The sequence below is a fragment of the Phyllobates terribilis genome, unplaced genomic scaffold (assembly GCF_046119375.1).
Source record: "Phyllobates terribilis strain yellow unplaced genomic scaffold, ASM4611937v1 Scaffold_5__5_contigs__length_657084704, whole genome shotgun sequence".
NCBI classification, from domain to species: domain Eukaryota; kingdom Metazoa; phylum Chordata; class Amphibia; order Anura; family Dendrobatidae; genus Phyllobates; species Phyllobates terribilis.
This window is the reverse complement of record NW_027362765.1, coordinates 369,707,801-369,724,193: the sequence shown is the minus strand read 5'-3', so window position 1 is coordinate 369,724,193 and position 16,393 is coordinate 369,707,801. Positions and strand designations below refer to the sequence as shown.

At 36.4% G+C, this 16,393-nt stretch overlaps 1 protein-coding gene across 1 annotated transcript in view; it reads left to right on the top strand.

Moving 5' to 3' along the window:
• Nucleotides 1-16,393, top strand: part of SORCS3 (sortilin related VPS10 domain containing receptor 3) — a 921,810-nt gene that overhangs the window by 886,006 nt on the left and 19,411 nt on the right. The window lies entirely within an intron of this gene.

Here is a 16,393-nt window from a genome sequence, read left to right as displayed (position 1 = left end):
CACACTACATCACAGTATCATCTCCCACTACATCACAGTATCATCTCATATTATATCACAGTATCATCTCACACTACATCACAGTATCATCTCACACTATATTACAGTATCATCTCATATTATATCACAGTATCATCTCACACTATATCACAGTATCATCTCACACTATATCACAGTATCATCTCATATTATATCACAGTATCATCCCACACTATATCACAGTATCATCTCACACTACATCACAGTATCATCTCCCACTACATCACAGTATTATCTCACACTATATCACAGTATCATCTCACACTATATCACAGTATCATCTCATATTATATCACAGTATCATCTCACACTATATCACAGTATATTCTCACACTATATCACAGTATCATCTTACACTATATCACAGTATCATCTCACACTATATCACAGTATTATCTCACACTACATCACATTATCATCTCACACTATATCACAGTATCATCTGCCACTACATCACAGTATCATCTCACACTATATCACAGTATCATCTCACACTATATCACAGTATCATCTCACACTATATCACAGTATATTCTCACACTATATCACAGTATATTCTCACACTACATCACAGTATCATCTCCCACTGCATCACAGTATCATCTCATACTATATCACAGTATCATCTCACACTATATCACAGTATCATCTCACACTATATCACAGTATATTCTCACACTACATCACAGTATCATCTCACACTACATCACAGTATCATCTCCCATTATATCACAGTATCATCTCACACTATATCACAGTATCATCTCACACTATATCACAGTATCATCTCACACTATATCACAGTATATTCTCACACTACATCACAGTATCATCTCCCACTACATCACAGTATCATCTCATACTATATCACAGTATCATCTCACACTATATCACAGTATCATCTCACACTATATCACAGTATCATCTCATACCACATCACAGTATCATCTCATACTATATCACAGTATCATCTCTCACTATATCATAGTATCATCTCACACTATATCACAGTATCATCTCCCACTACATCACAGTATCATCTCATACTATATCACAGTATCATCTCACACTATATCACAGTATATTCTCACACTACATCACAGTATCATCTCACACTATATCACAGTATATTCTCACACTACATCACAGTATCATCTCACACTACATCACAGTATCATCTCACACTATATCACAGTATCATCTCACACTATATCACAGTATCATCTCCCACTACATCACAGTATCATCTCATACTATATCACAGTATCATCTCACACTATATCACAGTATATTCTCACACTACATCACAGTATCATCTCACACTACATCACAGTATCATCTCACACTATATCACAGTATCATCTCACACTAGATCACAGTATCATCTCCCACTACATCACAGTATCATCTCACACTATATCACAGTATCATCTCTCACTATATCACAGTATCATCTCACACTATATCACAGTATATTCTCACACTACATCAAAGTATCATCTCACACTATATCACAGTATCATCTCCCACTACACCACAGTATCATCTCACACTATATCACAGTATCATCTCACACTATATCACAGTGTCATCTCTCACTATATCACAGTATCATCTCACACTATATCACAGTATATTCTCACACTACATCACAGTATCATCTCACACTATATCACAGTATAATCTCCCACTACATCACAGTATCATCTCATACTATATCACAGTATCATCTCACACTACATCACAGTATCATCTCACACTATATCACAGTATCATCTCACACTACATCACAGTATCATCTCATGTTATATCACAGTATCATCTCACACTACATCACAGTAGCATCTCACACTACATCACAGTATCATCTCATATTATATCACAGTATCATCTCACACTATATCACAGTATCATCTCACACTATATCACAGTATCATCTCATATTATATCACAGTATCATCCCACACTATATCACAGTATCATCTCACAATACAGTCATATGAAAAAGTTTGGGCACCCCTATTAATCTTAAGCTTAATGTTTTATAAAAATTGGTGTTTTTGCAACAGCTATTTCAGTTTGATATATGTAATAACTGTTGGACACAGTAATGTTTCTGCCTTGAAATGAGGTTTATTGTACAAACAGAAAATGTGCAATCTGCATTCAAACTAAATTTGACAGGTGCATAAGTATGGGCACCCTTATAATTTTCTTGTTTTAAATACTCCTACCTACTTTTTACTGACTTACTAAAGCACTTTTTTTGGTTTTGTAACCTCATTGAGATTTGAACTTCTTAGCCAGGTGTATGCAATCATGAGAAAAGCTACTTAAAGTGGCTACTTGCAAGTTGTTCTCCTGTTTGAATCTCCTCTGAAGAGTGGCATCATGGGCTCCTCAAAACAACTGTCAAATGATCTGAAAACAAAGATTATTCAACATAGTTGTTCAGGGGAAGGATACAAAAAGCTGTCTCAGAGATTTAACCTGTCAGTTTCCACTGTGAGGAACATAGTAAGGAAATGGAAGAACACAGGGACAGTTCTTGTTAAGGCCAGAAGTGGCAGGCCAAGAAAAACATCAGAAAGGCAGAGAAGAAGAATGGTGAGATCAGTCAAGGACAATCCTCAGACCACCTCCAGAGAGCTGCAGCATCAACTTGCTGCAGATGGTGTCACTGTGCATCGGTCAACTATACAATGCACTTTGCACAAGGAGAAGCTGTATGGGAGAGTGATGCGAAAGAAGCCGTTTCTGCAAGCACGCCACAAACAGAGTCGGCTGAGGTATGCAAAAGCACATTTGGAGAAGCCAATTTCTTTTTGGAAGAAGGTCCTGTGGACTGATGAAACCAAGATTGAGTTGTTTGGTCATACAAAAAGGCGTTATGCATGGCGGCAAAAAAACACAGCATTCCAAGAAAAACACTTGCTACCCACAGTAAAATTTGGTGGAGGTTCCATCATGCTTTGGGGCTGTGTGGCCAATGTGGGCACTGGGAATCTTGTTAAAGTTGAGGGACTCATGGATTCCACTCAGTATCAGCAGATTCTTGACAATAATGTTCAAGAATCAGTGAATAAAGTTGAAGTTACGCAGGGGATGGATCTTTCAGCAAGACAATGATCCAAAACACCGCTCCAAATCTACTCAGGCATTCATGCAGAGGAACAATTACAGTGTTCTGGAATGGCAATCCCAGTCCCCAGACCTGAATATCATTGAACATCCGTGGGATCATTTGAAGAGGGCTGTCCATGCTCGGCGACCATCAAATTTAACTGAACTGGAATTGTTTTGTAAAGAGGAATGGTCAAAAATACCTTCATCCAGGGACTCATTAAAAGCTACAGGAAGCGACTAGAGGCTGTTATTTTTGCAAAAGGAGGATCTACTAAATATTAATGTCACTTTTCTGGTGAGGTGCCCATACTTATGCACCTGTCAAATTTAGTTTGAATGCAGATTGCACATTTTCTGTTAGTACAATCAACCTCATTTCAAGGCAGAAACATTACTGTGTCCAACAGTTATTACATATATCAAACTGAAATAGCTGTTGCAAAAACACCAATTTTTATAAAACATTAAGCTGAAGATTAATAGAGGTGCCCAAACTTTTTCATATGACTGTAGATCACAGTATCATCTCCCACTACATCACAGTATTATCTCATACTATATCACAGTATCATCTCCCACTACATCACTGTATCATCTCACACTATATCACAGTATCATCTCCCACTACATCACAGTATTATCTCACACTATATCACAGTATCATCTCACACTATATCACAGTATCATCTCTCACTATATCACAGTATCATCTCACACTATATCACAGTATCATCTCACACTCTATCACAGTATCATCTCACACTATATCACAGTATCATCCCACACTATATCACAGTATCATCTCCCACTACATCACAGTATTATCTCACACTATATCACAGTATCATCTCACACTATATCACAGTATTATCTCACACTATATCACAGTATCATCTCACACTATATCACAGTATCATCTTATACTATATCACAGTATCATCTCCCACTACATCACATTATCATCTCACACTATATCACAGTATCATCTCACACTATATCACAGTATCATCTCACACTATATCACAGTATCATCTCACGCTATATCACAGTATCATCTCATACTATATCACAGTATCATCTCCCACTCCATCACTGTATCATCTCACACTATATCACAGTATCATCTCCCGCTACATCACAGTATTATCTCACACTATATCACAGTATCAACTCACACTATATCACAGTATCATCTCACACTATATCACTGTATCATCTCACACTATATCACAGTATCATCTCATACTATATCACAGTATCATCTCTCACTATATTACAGTATCATCTCACACTATATCACAGTATAATCTCACACTACATCACAGTAATATCTCACGCTATATCACAGTATCATCTCATACTATATCACAGTATCATCTCCCACTACATCACTGCATCATCTCACACTATATCACAGTATCATCTCCCACTACATCACAGTATTATCTCACACTATATCACAGTATCATCTCACACTATATCACAGTATCATCTCACACTATATCACAGTATCATCTCACACTATATCACAGTGTCATCTCCCACTACATCACAGTATTATCTCACACTATATCACAGTACCATCTCATACTATATCACAGTATCATCTCTCACTATATTACAGTATCATCTCACACTATATCACAGTATCATCTCACACTACATCACTGCATCATCTCACACTATATCACAGTATCATCTCCCACTACATCACAGTATTATCTCACACTATATCACAGTATCATCTCACACTATATCACAGTATCATCTCACACTATATCACAGTATCATCTCACACTATATCACAGTATCATCCCACACTATATCACAGTATCATCTCCCACTACATCACAGTATTATCTCAGACTATATCACAGTATCATCTCACACTATATCACAGTATCATCTCACACTATATCACAGTATCATCTCATACTATATCACAGTATCATCTCCCACTACATCACATTATCATCTCACACTATATCACAGTATCATCTCACACTATATCACAGTATCCTCTTCCACTACATCACAGTGTCATCTCGCGCTATATCACAGTATCATCTCATACTATATCACAGTATCATCTCCCACTACATCACTGTATCATCTCACACAATATCACAGTATCATCTCCCACTACATCACAGTATCATCTCCCACTACATCACAGTATCATCTCCCACTACATCACAGTATCATCTCATATTATATCACTGTATCATCTCCCACTACATCACAGTATCATCGCCCACTACATCACAGTATTATCTCACACTATATCACAGTATCATTTCACACTATATCACAGTATTATCTCACACTATATCACAGTATCATCTCACACTATATCACAGTGTCATCTCCCACTACATCACAGTATTATCTCACACTATATCACAGTATCATCTCATACTATATCACAGTATCATCTCTCACTATATTACAGTATCATCTCACACTATATCACAGTATCATCTCACACTACATCACAGTATTATCTCACGCCTTATCACAGTATCATCTCATACTATATCACAGTATCATCTCCCACTACATCACTGCATCATCTCACACTATATCACAGTATCATCTCCCACTACATCACAGTATTATCTCACACTATATCACAGTATCTTCTCACACTATATCACAGTATCATCTCACACTATATCACAGTATCATCTCACAATATATCACAGTATCATCCCACACTATATCACAGTATCATCTCCCACTACATCACAGTATTATCTCAGACTATATCACAGTATCATCTCACACTATATCACAGTATCATCTCACACTATATCACAGTATCATCTCATACTATATCACAGTATCATCTCCCACTACATCACATTATCATCTCACACTATATCACAGTATCATCTCACACTATATCACAGTATCCTCTTCCACTACATCACAGTGTCATCTCACGCTATATCACAGTATCATCTCATACTATATCACAGTATCATCTCACACTATATCACAGTGTCATCTCACACTTTATCACAGTATCATCTCATACTATATCACAGTATCATCTCCCACTACATCACATTATCATCTCACACTATATCACAGTATCATCTCACACTATATCACAGTATCCTCTTCCACTACATCACAGTGTCATCTCACGCTATATCACAGTATCATCTCATACTATATCACAGTATCATCTCCCACTACATCACTGTATCATCTCACACTATATCACAGTATTATCTCCCACTACATCACAGTATCATCTCCCACTACATCACAGTATCATCTCCCACTACATCACAGTATCATCTCATATTATATCACAGTATCATCTCCCACTACATCACAGTATCATCGCCCACTACATCACAGTATTATCTCACACTATATCACAGTATCATTTCACACTATATCACAGTATCATCTCACACTATATCACAGTATCATCTCACACTGTATCACAGTATCATCTCCCACTACATCACAGTATATTCTCACACTATATCACAGTATCATCTCTTACTATATCACAGTATCATCTCACACTATATCACAGTATCATCTCACACTATATCACAGTATCATCTCACACTATATCAGAGTATCATCTCACACTACATCACAGTATTATCTCACACTACATCACAGTATCATCTCACACTATATCACAGTATCATCTTACACTATATCACAGTATCATCTCACACTATTTCACAGTATCATCTCACACTATATCACTGTATCATCTCACACTATATCACAGTATCATCTCATACTATATCACAGTATCATCTCTCACTATATTACAGTATCATCTCACACTATATCACAGTATCATCTCACACTACATCACTGTAATATCTCACGCTATATCACAGTATCATCTCATACTATATCACAGTATCATCTCCCACTACATCACTGCATCATCTCACACTATATCACAGTATCATCTCCCACTACATCACAGTATTATCTCACACTATATCACAGTATCATCTCACACTATATCACAGTATCATCTCACACTATATCACAGTATCATCTCACACTATATCACAGTGTCATCTCCCACTACATCACAGTATTATCTCACACTATATCACAGTACCATCTCATACTATATCACAGTATCATCTCTCACTATATTACAGTATCATCTCACACTATATCACAGTATCATCTCACACTACATCACAGTATTATCTCACGCTATATCACAGTATCATCTCATACTATATCACAGTATCATCTCCCACTACATCACTGCATCATCTCACACTATATAACAGTATCATCTCCCACTACATCACAGTATTATCTCACACTATATCACAGTATCATCTCACACTATATCACAGTATCATCTCACACTATATCACAGTATCATCTCACACTATATCACAGTATCATCCCACACTATATCACAGTATCATCTCCCACTACATCACAGTATTATCTCAGACTATATCACAGTATCATCTCACACTATATCACAGTATCATCTCACACTATATCACAGTATCATCTCATACTATATCACAGTATCATCTCCCACTACATCACATTATCATCTCACACTATATCACAGTATCATCTCACACTATATCACAGTATCCTCTTCCACTACATCACAGTGTCATCTCACGCTATATCACAGTATCATCTCATACTATATCACAGTATCATCTCCCACTACATCACTGTATCATCTCACACTATATCACAGTATCATCTCCCACTACATCACAGCATCATCTCCCACTACATCACAGTATCATCTCCCACTACATCACAGTATCATCTCATATTATATCACTGTATCATCTCCCACTACATCACAGTATCATCGCCCACTACATCACAGTATTATCTCACACTATATCACAGTATCATTTCACACTATATCACAGTATTATCTCACACTATATCACAGTATCATCTCACACTATATCACAGTGTCATCTCCCACTACATCACAGTATTATCTCACACTATATCACAGTATCATCTCATACTATATCACAGTATCATCTCTCACTATATTACAGTATCATCTCATACTATATCACAGTATCATCTCCCACTACATCACTGCATCATCTCACACTATATCACAGTATCATCTCCCACTACATCACAGTATTATCTCACACTATATCACAGTATCTTCTCACACTATATCACAGTATCATCTCACACTATATCACAGTATCATCTCACACTATATCACAGTATCATCCCACACTATATCACAGTATCATCTCCCACTACATCACAGTATTATCTCAGACTATATCACAGTATCATCTCACACTATATCACAGTATCATCTCACACTATATCACAGTATCATCTCATACTATATCACAGTATCATCTCCCACTACATCACATTATCATCTCACACTATATCACAGTATCATCTCACACTATATCACAGTATCCTCTTCCACTACATCACAGTGTCATCTCACGCTATATCACAGTATCATCTCATACTATATCACAGTATCATCTCCCACTACATCACTGTATCATCTCACACTATATCACAGTATTATCTCCCACTACATCACAGTATCATCTCCCACTACATCACAGTATCATCTCCCACTACATCACAGTATCATCTCATATTATATCACAGTATCATCTCCCACTACATCACAGTATCATCGCCCACTACATCACAGTATTATCTCACACTATATCACAGTATCATTTCACACTATATCACAGTATCATCTCACACTATATCACAGTATCATCTCACACTGTATCACAGTATCATCTCCCACTACATCACAGTATATTCTCACACTATATCACAGTATCATCTCTTACTATATCACAGTATCATCTCACACTATATCACAGTATCATCTCACACTATATCACAGTATCATCTCACACTATATCACAGTGTCATCTCATACTATGTCACAGTATCATCTCACACTATATCACAGTATCATCTCACACTATATCACAGTATCATCTCACACTATATCACAGTATCATCTCTTACTATATCACAGTATCATCTCACACTATATCACAGTATCATCTCACACTATATCACAGTATCATCTCACACTATATCACAGTGTCATCTCATACTATGTCACAGTATCATCTCACACTATATCACAGTATCATCTCACACTATATCACAGTATCATCTCACACTATATTACAGTATCATCTCACACTATTTCACAGTATCATCTCACACTATATCACAGTATCATCTCACACTATATCACAGTATCATCTCATATTATATCACAGTATCATCTTACACTATATCACAGTATCATCTCACATTATATCACAGTATCATCTCACACTATATCACAGTATCATCTCACTCTATATCACAGTATCATCTCACACTATATCACAGTATCATCTCACACTATATCACAGTATCATCTCCCACTATATCACAGTATCATCTCACACTACATCACAGTATCATCTCACACTGTATCACAGTATCATCTCCCACTACATCACAGTATCATCTCACACTACATCACAGTATCATCTCACACTATATCACAGTATCATCTTACACTATATCACAGTATCATCTCACATTATATCACAGTATCATCTCACACTATATCACAGTATCATCTCACACTATATCACAGTATCATCTCACACTATATCACAGTATCATTTCACACTATATCACAGTATCATCTCACACTATATCACAGTATCATCTCCCACTACATAACAGTATTATCTCACACTACATCACCGTATCATCTCACACTATTTCACAGTATCATCTCACACTATATCACAGTATCATCTCATATTATATCACAGTATCATCTTACACTATATCACAGTATCATCTCACATTATATCACAGTATCATCTCACACTACATCACAGTATCATCTCACACTATATCAGAGTATCATCTCACACTACATCACAGTATTATCTCACACTACATCACAGTATCATTTCACACTATATCACAGTATTATCTCACACTATATCACAGTATCATCTCACACTATATCACAGTGTCATCTCCCACTACATCACAGTATTATCTCACACTATATCACAGTATCATCTCATACTATATCACAGTATCATCTCTCACTATATTACAGTATCATCTCACACTATATCACAGTATCATCTCACACTACATCACAGTATTATCTCACGCCTTATCACAGTATCATCTCATACTATATCACAGTATCATCTCCCACTACATCACTGCATCATCTCACACTATATCACAGTATCATCTCCCACTACATCACAGTATTATCTCACACTATATCACAGTATCTTCTCACACTATATCACAGTATCATCTCACACTATATCACAGTATCATCTCACACTATATCACAGTATCATCCCACACTATATCACAGTATCATCTCCCACTACATCACAGTATTATCTCAGACTATATCACAGTATCATCTCACACTATATCACAGTATCATCTCACACTATATCACAGTATCATCTCATACTATATCACAGTATCATCTCCCACTACATCACATTATCATCTCACACTATATCACAGTATCATCTCACACTATATCACAGTATCCTCTTCCACTACATCACAGTGTCATCTCACGCTATATCACAGTATCATCTCATACTATATCACAGTATCATCTCCCACTACATCACTGTATCATCTCACACTATATCACAGTATTATCTCCCACTACATCACAGTATCATCTCCCACTACATCACAGTATCATCTCCCACTACATCACAGTATCATCTCATATTATATCACAGTATCATCTCCCACTACATCACAGTATCATCGCCCACTACATCACAGTATTATCTCACACTATATCACAGTATCATTTCACACTATATCACAGTATCATCTCACACTATATCACAGTATCATCTCACACTGTATCACAGTATCATCTCCCACTACATCACAGTATATTCTCACACTATATCACAGTATCATCTCTTACTATATCACAGTATCATCTCACACTATATCACAGTATCATCTCACACTATATCACAGTATCATCTCACACTATATCACAGTGTCATCTCATACTATGTCACAGTATCAACTCACACTATATCACAGTATCATCTCACACTATATCACAGTATCATCTCACACTATATCACAGTATCATCTCACACTATATTACAGTATCATCTCACACTATTTCACAGTATCATCTCACACTATATCACAGTGTCATCTCATACTATGTCACAGTATCATCTCACACTATATCACAGTATCATCTCACACTATATCACAGTATCATCTCACACTATATTACAGTATCATCTCACACTATTTCACAGTATCATCTCACACTATATCACAGTATCATCTCACACTATATCACAGTATCATCTCATATTATATCACAGTATCATCTTACACTATATCACAGTATCATCTCACATTATATCACAGTATCATCTCACACTATATCACAGTATCATCTCACTCTATATCACAGTATCATCTCACACTATATCACAGTATCATCTCACACTATATCACAGTATCATCTCCCACTATATCACAGTATCATCTCACACTACATCACAGTATCATCTCACACTGTATCACAGTATCATCTCCCACTACATCACAGTATCATCTCACACTATATCACAGTATCATCTCACACTATATCACAGTATCATCTTACACTATATCACAGTATCATCTCACATTATATCACAGTATCATCTCACACTATATCACAGTATCATCTCACACTATATCACAGTATCATCTCACACTATATCACAGTATCATCTCACACTATATCACAGTATCATCTCACACTATATCACAGTATCATCTCACACTACATCACAGTATCATCTCACACTGTATCACAGTATCATCTCCCACTACATCACAGTATCATCTCACACTATATCACAGTATCATCTCACACTATATCACAGTATCATCTTACACTATATCACAGTATCATCTCACATTATATCACAGTATCATCTCACACTATATCACAGTATCATCTCACACTATATCACAGTATCATCTCACACTATATCACAGTATCATCTCACACTATATCACAGTATCATCTCACACTATATCACAGTATCATCTCCCACTACATAACAGTATTATCTCACACTACATCACCGTATCATCTCACACTATATCACAGTATCATCTCACACTATATCACAGTATCATCTCATATTATATCACAGTATCATCTTACACTATATCACAGTATCATCTCACATTTTATCACAGTATCATCTCACACTACATCACAGTATCATCTCACACTATATCACAGTATTATCTCACACTACATCACAGTATCATCTCACTCTATATCACAGTATCATCTTACACTACATCACAGTATCATCTCACACTATATCACAGTATCATGTCTTATTATATCACAGTATCATCTCACATTATATCACAGTATCATCTCACACTACATCACAGTATCATCTCATATTATATCACAGTATCATCTCCCACTACATCACAGTATTATCTCACACTACATCACAGTATCATCTCACACTATATCACAGTATCATCTCACACTATATCACAGTATCATCTCACACTATATCACAGTATCATCTCACACTATATCACAGTATCATCTCACACTACATCACAGTATCATCTTACACTATATCACAGTATCATCTCTTACTACATCACAGTATCATCCCATACTATACCCCAGTAACATGTCATACTATATGAAAGTATCACCTACCATTATATGTTTCCTATAGTTACTAATATGACTACAGATAAGCTCAATTTCCAAAGGGTTTTCCAAGATTAGAAAATAGGGCTGCCTTCTTCCAAAACCAGCACCTCCCCTGCCTACACATTGGGCTTGATTATTGCAGCTCCGCTATATTGAAGTGAATGGAGCAAAGCTGCAATACTACAAACAACCTAGGGCTGGGGGTAGAGTAGGGAAACAAGACATTTTGGTTTAAATTCTGGTGAACCATTGATTTGTGACCAGGTGAAAGTTTGAGCTGAACGTTGTGGCCATAAATCAGCTGAGAGGCGTACAGAAAATAACATTTTGCAGATTCTTGAAATGCAGCCGGGAAATTCGATTTGATTCACTGTGAATATATTAGATGTGCAGCGCACAATAAAGGAGGGCTCAAAAAAATAAATCCATGTCCACGATTTCCACCAGTCCCTCCTGTCCTCTCTTCCAGTATCTCCAGCGCTTCTGGCAATGACTAAGTCTTGCAGTCTTGCGGTCTTGCGAAAGCGCAACAGGTCAGGTCCAAGATGGGTTCGTATTATAGAGAAATATTGCCCATTCTCGGCCTTTTAGATTACAGCAAAATGGCCATTTTGCTGGATTTTCATGTAATCTGAAATTTTTGTTAAATCCAAGGTAAATTCAGTTTGCTTTGAATCGATTTGCTGCTCACTAGAAGGCAGCAGGAGAATGAATATAAGAGTTTTAAACTCTCCCGTCATAACAAGCTCACTGACAGATTTTTAGTTTACTCTTTCTGCAGCCAGCAATAGACAGTGCAACATTAAAGCTATTGAAGGCAAACATTGAAATTTTTTTTAATGAAACCCAATTATAAAAAATGTTTTTAGTTTAAAATACATACATATCAATAACACTGGTCTTCTGGGGGGAGAGCTTCTCCTAAAAGGTGGCCATAATAACATATGATGGAACTGATAATCGGTCATATATATTATTATGCATTATTTATGACCACATGAAAGATGAGCTGAACTTTGTGATCACGTATCAGCTGAGAAGCTCAGAAGGCAGAAGATAATAGTTGTAAACTCTCTCGTCACAAGGAGCTCACTAACATATTCTTAGTTAGCTCATTCTGTATTCACCAATACCGTACAACACAGAGGCTATAGAAGTCAAATAATTCAAAAGTTGCTATGAATATCAACTGCAAAAATGGATTTTAAACAAAAATACTTGCATCTACTGTAAGTAAAAATGGTCTTCAAGGGGGCTGTCTTCTCCTAGAAGGTGGCCAGTTTGTATAATACATGCTGGAACAGAAAATCAGTCCTGTTTATATTATTCTATATTATTTCTTATCTCATTCTGTCAGATTATGGTCAGTTCTATGATTTTCCGGTCCTCCTATCCCACCACCTTTTGCCCGTCCTCCATGCTGACTGCTGGTGGGAAGTGGCTAATCATCATTCATTTGCTTCAGCCCTCGCTGGAACATGATTAACTGTGATTGACTCGTTCTCTTATATTATGGATGTCAGATCTAATTTAATAAGACATTCCCGTGTAACTAGCAATTAATTAGTGTCTGCTCACTGCAGAAATATGGGATATTTCATTTAAGAGTAAGTGAATGAGTCTGCGGCGCAATCCGGGCTCCGTCTTCTGGAGCATCTTCCGGAGACATAAGACGTCTGGAATCAATATGAGTCATATCTTTAGAGTTTATTATACACCAAGCCTCCCACACGAGTCCTATCCCAGCGGCTGAGATTTCCTCCAAGATAAACGGAACCAATAAAATGATGAACAAGATAAGCGAAAAATCATCACAACAAGAAGTAGCCGCTTATCTCTTCTACATTTTATTTACCTCCAACACCAAGAAATGTTGAATTTATCACATTAGATTCCAATTTTTATTTTATTTAGTAGAAATAAAAACAGCAAATTCATGCTAATTTATATTGATATTTTTATTTTTGCATTTTGTTAGTCTTTTTTATTATAAGCAAGAAGTTTCACAATTACCGTCGATTTTATAACTATTATTTTTTTGCATTTTTTTTTATTTTTTACTAGTTTTATTATATGATATGTTTTGGGATATTGTAGTCATTTTAATAGATATTTTTATAGGTAATTGTATCATTTTATTTTAAAAAACATCTTAATGATGTTTTGAAGAACTTCCTATAGCTGAAAAGTAAAAAAAAAATCTAAGATACAAAGATGCAAAACGAAGAAAATGCCTCGTTAGTAGAAATGAGTTGGGTTGAGCGGACCTGTGGAAGTTCGGGTTCTGGTCCTCGACTTAAACTTTATTCCAAAGTTCAGTTCGGGTACCAGACCTGTACCCAAACTTGAACCAGAACCAGAATCCCATTGAAAACAACGGGGACCCAAACTTTTAAGCTGGAAAATTCTATCTCTCTCTCTCTCTATCGTCCCGGACTTACACCGGAACTCCGAACATTGCAACGGACTTTCGGTAAAAGTCTGTATTCGGCGTTTAGCACCGGACACTAATTGTTCAGTACGAACTCTGAACTTTTAAGTTTGGGTTTGCTCATAAAGTTGCCGAAAATTCAGATTCGACACATTCACTCAAATTTGTCCGGTAAGTTCGATTAGCAAAAATTTCAGTGGGAAGAGTTAACAAAATCTCTTTTACTTACCCCTTCGCTGCTCTCACCCTACTTCTCCTGCCGCCGATCCTCCAATCGGAGAGGCGAGAAAAAGTTTTTCAATTCTTTTCTAGCTCTATGAATCTCAGACCTTGAACTTGATTTCTCTCCCGATAAGTGACACAAGCAGTGTTTTTTTTTTTTTATGCTTTTTATGTTTGATATCTCTTCATGGAAACGTTTTCAAAAATGAATTTCCCAGAAAAATAAAACACCATAAAAACATCAAAACACAATCTTAGGCTAGTTTAATAAAAGTTGATAACCTGACTGATTTGCACCAAATAGTTGGAAAGGTGCAGACTTGATAATAAATGTGGCAAATTTAGGACTGTTAAACACTTCGAAAATGTTAATCTTTCACCAAAATCTGGGATCAGCTGCTAAGTATATGTGAGTCAATGTGCCATTTAGCTTTTTGGAATGTTTTTGAAAAATGTTACAAAACCTCATGTAGACGTTGCGTCAATCCAGCCAAATACCAGGACCTGCAAGTGACTTCTTCACTGGACACCAGATTCTGCAAAAAAATAAAAATAAAAAAAAACTTGATTCATGGTTATAGAAATACTTAAATAGTAAATAAGTAAAACATAAAACTTAAGAACAAATGCTCCAGAATCAATTCTACTGTTCTACACCTTGTCACAAATGTATCATTAAGTCCATGCAGTTCCTTCTGAGGTCTACTGTTTTTACTGTACTAGATTTAGACCATACTTGAGTTTTACGTCTGGGTTTGGGGTCTGGGGTGGCCATAAAT